The sequence below is a fragment of the Corvus kubaryi genome, unplaced genomic scaffold (genome assembly GCF_017639235.1).
Source record: "Corvus kubaryi isolate FWS band 111438036 unplaced genomic scaffold, C.kubaryi_AGA036_p1.0 72, whole genome shotgun sequence".
In the NCBI taxonomy this organism is placed as follows: domain Eukaryota; kingdom Metazoa; phylum Chordata; class Aves; order Passeriformes; family Corvidae; genus Corvus; species Corvus kubaryi.
Genome location: NW_024582060.1, coordinates 3,080,340 through 3,091,251, shown reverse-complemented (window position 1 = coordinate 3,091,251; position 10,912 = coordinate 3,080,340). Strand labels below are relative to the sequence as shown.

The following is a 10,912-nucleotide window of genomic DNA, read 5'->3' as shown; positions in this document are numbered from 1 at the left end:
AGGGCTGCGGGTTCTTGTTGTGCCGTTCATCCCCTCATCCCGCTCCCCGAGGGAACAGCGAGCTCTCCGCCGTCCCGTTCATCCCCTCATCCCGCTCCCTGAGGGAACAGCGAGCTCATCGCCGTCCCGTTCATCCCCTCATCCCGCTCCCTTAGGGAACAGCGAGCTCATCGCCGTCCCGTTCATGCCCTCATCCCGCTCCCCGAGGGAACAGCGAGCTCATCGCCGTCCGGTTCATCCCCTCATCCCGCTCCCCGAGGTAACAGCGAGCTCATCACCGTCCCATCCATCCACAGCCGGCCCCGGGGCTGCGGCCGAGGTTCCTCAGTGCCCTGCTCGCTCCTAAACCAGCAGTGACTCCTGACAAAAGGCAGACCCCTTTTTTCTGCAGGGCCAGCTCCCCTCACGGCTCACTGTGGGGCCTGGTGAGCCGGGAAGGCGGTGGGAAAGCCCTGGAGCATGTGGCGATTTCAGGGATACAGAGCAGCTCCCGCCTGTTCGAGCATTTTTAAGCCAAAGACAAGCTGCTGGTGGTGTCTGGACTTGCCCTCAAAAGCGTCTAAGGATCGCACTTGAAAATGTGTCACCACCCTTACTCAAAGATGAGGGGAGTGGTGTTTCTTTCAACTAAGAATCGGAATGATTGACAGTTAATCATCTCCTTTTTCTCTCAAGCCTTACAACTAGGAAAACTATTTAAATCATTAACAGATAATTGAAGTTGAAGCTAACTGCGGACTTCCACGGCTTTTCTATTTAAAAGATAGGCACCATGTTTCACTGTCTTCTAGTATTTCATTTCTCACCCCAGAGTTCTCAGAAGTAACTCCTGAAGATTTTGTAACTGAATGACTCATTTTCAGGCATACTGGCACTATATCAACAGTTTTTCCATTCAGAGTCACAGGTTGCCAACTACACATTTCCAGTGTCTTTAAGATTTTCTGGATTTTTTCCAAACAAAAATTAATTACTTCTACATTTACCTTTTTCAAAATATTATCTAAGCATAGGGCTATGGCTCCTTGCTAGAAATGCTGTTTGGGTTTACATTTAAAAAAACTCTTCTGCTAACTGATGTTGTCAACTTTCAGTGAAAAAAAAAAAGGGATCCTAAGGGTCAGTACAAAGAAACTATTAAGTTTAAATTACCTGCTTAGAATTCAAGGTTGAGAAACAGAAAGAAGATTGTGTTTGGGGAAGTTTACTTTTAATGATTTCATAGCTTTGATTGATTTTGTCTTCTGTTAAATGGAGCATGATTTTCCACCTGCACAAAGCTTATGACATCTACTTAGGAAGACACAAAATCCATAACGGGCAGAGAAAGGCAGAAATATTTCAAATTTGCCAGTAAGTAGCTGAAAATCAGAGAAGGAGAAAAATGATGGAGATGTGAAGCCCATAAAATCTAGACATCCCACTAGACCAAGCAGAACTACAGGGTGTTGGAAAATACGACTGAGGACATATGGAATTAATACTGAAAATAAACTTATCTACATTTTCTCTTAAAGTCTCCAAAGTTGGTGCTAGGCCTAAGTTGGGATATGTCCCACATAATTCAGTCAGACTGTTTCTTTAGCAGCAGTCTCAGACTTTCTCCCTGGTAGTACCTCCATTGAAATAGTTTATTCCCCACAGTCTGAAAATGTTTGCTTTAAAAATACACTAATCCTGTGCCCTCAGAGGGCACAGCCCTCCATAGCTGCTTTACTTAATACAGAATTTTTTAGAGAAGGTAGGAACTGTGAAATAGGCTTCAGTTTTTCAAGAAAGTCTAGAAAGTCTAGTTCAAGAAAAAGAAGGAAAGATGAAAAAAAAGTTATTATTTACAAATGAAAGTTTAGCAAGCGTAAAATAATAAAAAAATGAGGTATTACTGAGTTTTATTGTTTCAAACTGGGTGATTATGTATCACGTTCCAATAATATTATGAATAAAAGAAATGTCATTAGAAACCTTTTATTCAAAGTTTTGTTTATTGTGAAAATAACTGTCTTGTAATGTTAAATATCCATCAACCCCGACTTGTCAGGAAGTAATCAGGGCCTTGTAATGACGCAGAGCGATTCACCCCGTTACTGCATGGAATAACAAGTGTGCCAATCGTAGGTGATAAAGCACCCGGGCAAGACTCTCTTTTACTCAACATTTGTAATTCAGTGTCTGCTCGGTTAACCAATATCTTTCTACAGACAGTGATTGAATTCTCTCAGAAATGTTGCTGACAATAAATAAAGCTATCCTAGTGAAACATTATGATTCTAGTGCTATGATTACAATGAATAATGCAGAGACTCAATTAAGTAGAGGTGTTTATTATACGTATTTACATTTCCAAAGACTCCTTTCATAGATCTCACAGTTGGAAATGCATTGGCTCACCACTGAGTGGAGCTCCTTACGTATTTTTTTAGGACACTAAAGATCTAACAGAGTTTCTACTGTGAGGTGACCTAGTGATGGTTATTTCAGCTTGTGCCTGGCAGCTGTGTGGACACAGCACTCAAGAAGTTACTAAATGTTTAATTCTCTACAATTAATTAGCTAAATAGGTAAATGGAAATCTCCAAGACACAGCAGCAGACCCTTTGATAGTAGACCTCAAATATGAGTTATTTTAATGAATGGTGAAATATTCAGTGTAATCTGTGGGCATATTGATGTTCTCTACCTCTGTTAATTTTTTTTTCCTGGGAAGTGGCCTGCACTAATTTGTACAGCTACTTTAGGGGGAATAAAAAGAAAGAAAGAGAAAGAAAAGGACTAGCTGTTTGCTGAAGGATGATGTGTTACAGATGCTGCATGCAGATATGTGAGAGCAATTGTAGAGTGTGTTGCTGAGTTTCCACTGGGGGAATAATTAAAAATGAGTGCCAGCCTTAAGCAGTCAATTATCAGTGAGTAACAAGATGAAAGATAAAAGGCAGATGTAATCATATTTTGAAAATAATACATCGGTGTGCCTCTAGTCAAGGAGTCCTTTCTACATCAGCCTTTCAAAGCAAGTGATCATATTTTTTCTAGTTTCCTTCAGCTTCTTTTAATGTTCATCTAGGGAATGTGAGCGCTGGGCCACAGACACTGTTCTGGTGGGTGTCCGTGGCAGGACAGTCTACTGCAGTGTGTTCTGAGAACATTTGGGTAGAAACTGGGGATCCATTTCCCTTTCTTGGATAGTGTGAGTTTGGTAGTTCAGTTTATGTGTGTGAATAGAGGCCAAGGGGATTAAGCAGGGAAATAGGATGTAGAGGAGTAGGGAAGAGTGTGAAGAAGAGTTTGAGACAGCAGCAAGGAAGAGAAGTGGTTTAGCAGGAGAAATGTAACACCTGGAAGCTGGATAGGAGAGGAAGTGGGAGGCTTATCAATTGTGTCCCTCACAGCTGCATTTGTACCTTTTTTCCTGTCTCTTCTGGTGAGGTCACATATAAGATCGCTTCTTTAACAACCATGTTAGTGCCAGGCTCTCAAAAGGATTTGCTCTTATGAGAAGAATATTGTTCCTAACATTGTCAGGAGCCTTTCCATCTGTCTGGAAGGCAGGGATCTGGCACATGCAGAGCATGCACCAACCACAGAACGATAAAACCAATAAGGAATATTGAAATTGTTTTATCTCTGCCATAATAGCGTCTCTGTTCCTCAGTCTTCAGGTCCCTTTCTGTCTTCTGAGAGGTAAAAGTTGGTAGTTTTGGCCAAATAGAGAGAAGAGGAAATGATTCCCCAGTTTCTATCCAAATGTCTTCAGAATATAGTGTTGCTAAAGCTAACCCTCAGGAAATAAAGGAATGTAAAGTAAAAATATATGTAACATTATTTTGCTGCTTCTTTTCAAGGCTCATATTGGACCCTCTTGATAATTCTAGCTAAATAAATATTTACCTCTGCAAAAAGAATGTCAATTCATAATAAAACCGAATCCAATGGTAAAGCTCTGCTAAAGGAGAATTAAAATTGCCTATCAGTTTACTTGCTTTCCAGGAAACAGCTTAGGAAAATTCTTATTCTCTAAGGATCATGACAACTGTAATACCTCTCTGTGAGCTTACTGTACTGTGAGAAACAGCAAGACAAATTTCCAGGAACAAGCTTTAGCTGAGCTGGTTCATAATTGTAGACTGCTTTGATGTTTTTGCTTGGAAGATATTTTTCACAATGCAAGATGTTTATACTCACTGTTCTGAAAGACTAATTCAAACATCAGCCTCTGAAAATCAGCCATAGCAGACAGTCTTAGTCCTGCCATCCTAAGAACACTTGAACTGATCTGACATAGAAAGGACGCTGGGTTTTTTCCTGGTTTCCAGGGGTAAAAGCTTTGCTGAAAAGACAGAAGCTAATCCAGGTAACATCAGTTAGGCTTGTTGATAAGCCTTTTCTAATCACTTTTTGAACAATCCTGCAAATTTTCTTCAGATTCTGTTTTTTAGCAGCCACTTGCAAGTGCAGGTTTTGTACTATTAATATTAGTGGTGTAAAATACTCTGGTTTCTGATAAATAAGACTTAGTTTGTAACATGACTGTGAGCCTCTCTTCACCAGGCAACATGGTATTTGCTGGTTTATGAGAGCAAGTTGTGCTCTGGAGAGAGCAGGAGCACAGCAGTGTTGTTCTGCTACAACTTGCACAATAATTTAGTTTTGAAAAAGTTGAAACTTTTTTTTTTCTAATGGGAATTACTATGAACTAGACTCTCTGTCCCTTTTAGGACACACCAGAAAAATAGGTGAGCTTGAAAATAGAGGATAGCAAGAAAAAGGTAAGAAAGACTACTCATATGTGACATATATTTGTGTTATTTAGAAAAAATACTAGATTATATAAAATTTCTTTGCATAGACAGCAATTCATATTATTCTCTCCATCCTCTGGCCATAAAAATCTCAGCTTTTAAAGAAATATTGTTGCTCTTCTGAGATTTGAGAATATGTTCCATTTCAAAACAACTTTAGCTACATTTGTCTCTGGACTGGATCCACCAATGTCATCACTATTAGATCAGGGATTAATTTGGCTCATGGTATTATGCTTGGAGTAACTACAGTTGTGGGCTTTTGGTCTTTTGCCGTGATCAGACTTTGAAAGAAATGAATAGCACTGCACTGATGGTAGAAGATGATGGCCGTGCTTTTACACATAGGAGACAGAAAACAGAGGTTTGCAAAGGGGTTTTTTAATTATTGAGATTCTGGGGAACAAAGATTATTGTCCCAAGATGCATAACAATTATATAACTGCAAGGAACTGAAAATATTTAATGGTGGAGTGAGTCGAAAAGATAGGAAGTACCCTCATTACTTTTGAGTAGAACTTTGCTCACAAGGTTGGTACAAATATTTGGAAAATTCATTAGCGTGATGAAGTTATTTGCCGGTTGGATTTCTGTGAGACTTTCACATTTGGTGCTGCACACCCATGTCGTTGTGACATTTAAATTGCAGACTAGGATTCCCAAAAGTGTATGTCGTGTTTCTTTCTTTTTGTTTCTTGATGGTGACACAGGAACAGCTTGACAAGGTGGAGGGAGGCTTTAGTTCATCTCACAGCCGTGTCCTTCACCTCCCTGTCGGGTCGACCCAGCCTATACTAGTAATGGGTCACCTGCATTTCGGATGCTAAAAACAAGAATCTTATTTGCATGTGAATGCCGGTGTGACCCAGGTTTTATATAGCGTTTAATATAGATGTATAAATAGCTTCGTATGACAGAGCAGTTCAGGTTTGGGCTAGAAGTGGCTGGATCTCAGACCGGGTGAAAATAGAAGAAGAAATAGTCTTTGGACACCCCTACTGCTTGATTCCAGGTGCAAATACCATCGCTGCTTATAGTTAGAGGTGCATCAGCTGGATGAGCACGAAGCAGGGAGAAATCAACAAGTTCCCAACAGCTTCACACCCATCAAGAGCCTTTGAAGTTTAACAACAAAGCCTTACTCTAAGGGCATAAGTATTGGGCCATGTAAGGAAAAGTCATTAAGCAGTTAATCTTAGGCCTTATCTCAAAGTACTCCATTTCTATGGAAACTGAGTACTTGGCTCTGAACACCGGAGTGTATCACAGGAATTCATTGTAAGAGTATTGGAGCAGAGATATCCAGTTATGTGTCAGCTAGGATAACATTCTCTAGTTCTGCTTGTCGTCTTCTCATCTCTCTCCCCCCATCTCCCCACCCCGGTTTCATAACTAATCCTTTACCTCAATTTTTGTCCTTGTGATTTACATCTTTGTGGGGACAGTAAACCCAAAGGAAGCAGTGTATTCAGGCATCTCAGAGACATTCCCCGAGATAGTTGGGGCACTCGATTTACAAAAGTACAGAGGACCTGTGTGGAAATTCTATCGAGTGCAGGCTTTTGGGAAGGAATTTTTCTGGCAGAGAAAAAAGTCATTTTACAGAGCCAGTAACACTCTACAGCTCCTGCAAATCCCTTGAACATTGTGACCACCTAAGAGTTGACAGCTGCAAACAGATTAGAGGCAAAGCTCTGTATCACAGTAGCATATCTTGGATTTTCAGCTGGTGTTTTTATATTAATAATAGCCCTAAAAATAATTAATGTGAATATAGCACTATAATCAATAATATGCTTCTTGTATCTGACTTATTCGTGGCACTGAACGAACAATCATATGTGAAATGGGAAATGGGAGCAGAGTTTGGAAAGTAAGGGCTGGTAACCCACGGAAACGGTATGAGTAATTTAACTGCATGTTACATCGTAGTGTAACAGCCAAGAAAAGAAAATATCCATTAAAAATCTGCCCAGCACCTGGGAATGGGCTGTTACTACAGCTGTCAAGAGCAACAGAGATTTCCATCTGTAGATTGTTAGTCAAATACATGCCAGCTTGAAAGACCAAAACCTGCTATCAGTTACTTTGTCATCTTAAAAGAACAAAAAATTCAGAAGTATCAGAAAGCCCTCCTATTGACAGCATCACAGGAGAGGCCAAACACATTGAATCCCATCCTCTGAACAACCTTCCTTCTTCTTGTGAGAGTTAAAATACGTTGGCAGAAAGTTTCGAAGTTATGTATTTGTACATTCATTTCATTCTACTGAAACAAATGGATTTATTCTACATATTCCATTAAACAGCTGTCAGATCACCGTCTTATCTGTCAGATCACCAGCACTTGCAGCCACTGCTGACTGCAGCTGAGTGCGAATGGACTGCTGGAAGTGAAATATTTTGGCCGCTGTAGTAACTGCTTTGATACCTCTCTTAGCTGTTTCTGTTACCTGTCTTTCCTGCCTCTTATCAGCCCCTCCACGAAAGCTACAGCTGGTTTGCTGGACATTATCCTTATTGCTTTGCAAATGCTTTGCTAACTAAGTTCATGTGTTCCCTTCACTTCTTTTCTACCACAGAAAATGATGACAATGCAGAAGACTCAGATGAAAGCTGTTTTTTGGCTTTCTGTGCAAGCTTTCAGTTCACTGCCTACGAGTCTCTTGGTCTCAGGAGTGCCAGCTGCTGGTTTGATTCCATTTGAGAAACTCGGAGTACTGAAAGGGAAGTGAGTTTGAGGTGAATGGAGTTATTGGATGTTTGTTCAGAGCTATAATGAGATTGAGTAGATAAAAACAAATATAATGCTTTGATAGGCTCTTGATCTGACTGCAAGCGCTGTGGAAAACAGTGATAGGAAGCACAAAGGTTTCAAGATGAAACCTCTATTAATTCCTTCGCTGAGAATCTTCATACTTCTACAAAAAAACAGTGCTGTGTTTTTATCTTAATGGATGTTACTGAAAGTAGCTCAGATTCCATATGCAGATACCACATGATTGGCATTAAGCTTGTAGTTGCAACATGTTTCACAAGTCGATCCCCGCTTGTATAATGCATTGAACCAAAGCAGAACTTCCAAGTCTTCAAGTCTATATTTGGATTGTTTTCACAAAGCAAGTTAAATGAGTCTAAGATTAGTTCAAAAATATTTTCCAGAAAACTAAAATTAGCTTTTAAACCCACTTTCCACTAGAAAATGAAGGTTAAATATTTTTGCTTTGAGATCTGGGTTCATTGAACTCCCCCAAGTCCTAACACAGGCACAAGCCAAAAAACCCATGAACCAACAGTTCATACAAACTCCTGAGAGCCAAATCAGCTGATTCTGGCAGAGCACAAATGTTTTTAAACTCATTTCAGCTTCTTTTATGAAGATAATCCAAGCAGTACCAACTTGCTTTTTCCAGAAGCATCTTCTTTGCTTCTCCCAGGACAAAATGATAACACCGGAGTCAAAGACTTGCAGTGTCACAGAGCCATGGCCTAGATTTTTTGTACTGTAGCAACAGATCTGCAAGAGAGCAGATACTTGTTTTATAATATAGAAAACAATGTTGGAAAAAACCAGAAACTGTCATCTTCTTTTAACTAGCCACAGTATTTTAGGGAAGGCTGGAATGCCCTGTGTCTAGTGTAAATGTACAGTACTCCATTTAACATACTTCTTTTGTTTATTCTGCCTTGGTAATCAACTGCTGCCTTTGAGAGGATGATAAAATTAGTTTTTGTTCCCACACACAAACACACACATACAATGTAATGTATCGTGACCGATTTACTCTTTTTAGAGAAGCTAAAAACGGAGAAATGCACAAGAGCACCCTTGTTTGAATAAATACTGGGCTGTCTGTATGGAATAACAATTATATGCTGAAGCTAGAGCAGATGTATGGGTGTGAATCACATAAGGGTAGGTTGGGGAATTATAATCAGCCAAACAGACCTAGGAATCAATCAGCAGTGGAAATTTTTCTGTGGTTAAACAGCAGATTTTTCTAAGTATTATGGGGCAGGACAGGGAAAGTGATTTTTCAGCCCATGTTTTGCAAGTGTAGTGTGAAAGTTCTCAAAGTGTAGGACATATATTTGTGGCACAGAAATGCAAAATGAAATGAGATCTGGCACTGCCATTAGCAGCCACTGTTAAGACTGATGAAGAAAAGTTTGCAGATCCCTTTTTTAGTACTCTGCAGGAAGAACAACTTCGGAGTTAAGACAAGATGGAATGCTATTTTTTCCTGGTTTTTGCCGTACCCCCTGACCAAGGTCAGACCTGGAGTGATTTGTACCACCACCAGGTATCCAAGTGTTAGTATAGTCAGTAGAAGGAGGCAATAAAAGTCACTTTCTCTAAAAGGTGAGGTCAGCTTCTGTGTCACAAGTGATGCAATGTAATGGTATGTCTTCACGGATATTTCTGATGTTCCTTTGATATTTTCATATGCAGGGTCATCTCAAATGTCATTTGCCTACTTTCAGCATTATCATACAAAAAATTTAATTCCAGTCATTCAGTGTCTTTCCCAGTACTGTGTTTGTGACCTGCTTACTCTCTCACTAAACAGCTTTACCTGAAGCACCAACACAGACACACTCCCAAAGAGCAGAGACCGGGAAAAGTCAGGATGCAATTTTTGTCTTCCTTCAGGTCCTTTCTTCTCTTCTGTTGGTTTTGCATTTCACATGGTGCCACTTATCTTGCAGTAGACTGTTGGAAACAACCAAAGGCATCTGTAAGCTCAGGGTTCTGAAGCACCCTCCAAAAACCTGCCAGAAGCATCTTCCGTCAACTTCAAGTAGGAAGCGAATGGACTGAGAAGAACGGGCCATTAGCAGTGACCCAACATGACCACTTTGATTGGGTAGCATTTATTCAGTGAGTCAGCGAGCCTTTTTTTTGTTCACCTCCCTCAGGTGTCTGCTTATGAAAAAAAGAACTTTTTTCTAGGTGTTTTGTGGGCAATCTCAGCTGAGAGCTAAGACAGAAAGGCAAAGAAACAGGACCAAAGTCATTGCTGGGGCACTGTGGGGAATGTGGGGTCTTGCAGTCCTGTTCTTGCTGCTCTCATACCTCCTCTGAGCAGAGACTTGACAGTAATGTTTGTAATTTCATCACAAATGCATTACTCCACCAAAAAACTTTATTGTATTATACTCCATCCAGGATTGAAGAAAGTTTCTATACTATTATCCCTTCTACAGAAATTCCATGTGCATTAGCTGCTTCCCAAAAGACATGTAGCTGGCCCTGATAGTTAAGTGCTTTCTAGGCCCTGAATTAAAGTAATACAAAATAATTTGGAAAATGCATGGTATTCCAGATTTTTAAACAACTTGTAAAAGAAATATGAGTCCTTTCCAATAAGCTCGGATATGATTATTGAGCAGTGACTACAAAAATCAAGCCTGTTTCTAGTGGTAACTGAAATGTGTCCCCACTTGTTTCCAGTTGACCCACTGGGCATTTGTAAAGTGATATTTTAGTGAAAGTAGATTGGGCACTTGCTTCTATTTCCACAGTCTTTACTAGGTAGATCTAAACACTACATAAAACTTAGTTAATTGAAGAAAAGATGGTGCAATAAAAGTAGAAACCAAACCTGCTGTAATCCAACCCCAGCAGTGATATCTGGGTTGTCTGTTTTGCAGACAATATCCACCAAGTAGGAATGCCACTCCCAGGGACAGGGGATTCCCACCTCTCTGAATTACTTTTACACATACAACAAACCTGTCACATTTGGGCTCCAGAACATGGCAATCTGCAAAACTATTCTGGCATGGCTTCTGACTGCCAGAGAAGCATATATTTATTAATGGAAATTACAAGCTCCCTTCAGAGAAATAAAGTCCACCATGAATTTCATGGAAGCAATAGGAGCCTAAAGATAACAATGTACACTGGAAGCCTCCCCATTTATCACACTTCCATCCTCCTGTTTTTAGGCAAAAATCATTCTCAGGAAATAGTAAGGCTTGCAAATATTTCTGCTGCTGGATTAACTGGATATTAGCAAGATACAGAGAACAATGATGCAAAGAAAGGGCAAGACTTTCCTGTGCCACAGGATAGAAACTGTGTGTGAGTATTCAAAAATTTGATGGCATTT

At 40.1% G+C, this 10,912-nt stretch overlaps 1 long non-coding RNA gene across 1 annotated transcript in view; it reads left to right on the top strand.

Moving 5' to 3' along the window:
• LOC121675147 overlaps positions 1 to 2,309 on the top strand; it is a 12,433-nt gene extending 10,124 nt beyond the window's left edge. Inside the window, exon 3 of the long non-coding RNA XR_006019972.1 lies at positions 2,300 to 2,309. This is a non-coding gene — a long non-coding RNA (uncharacterized LOC121675147). The remainder of the gene's footprint in view (positions 1 to 2,299) is intronic.
• The last annotated feature ends 8,603 nt before the right edge of the window (positions 2,310 to 10,912 follow it).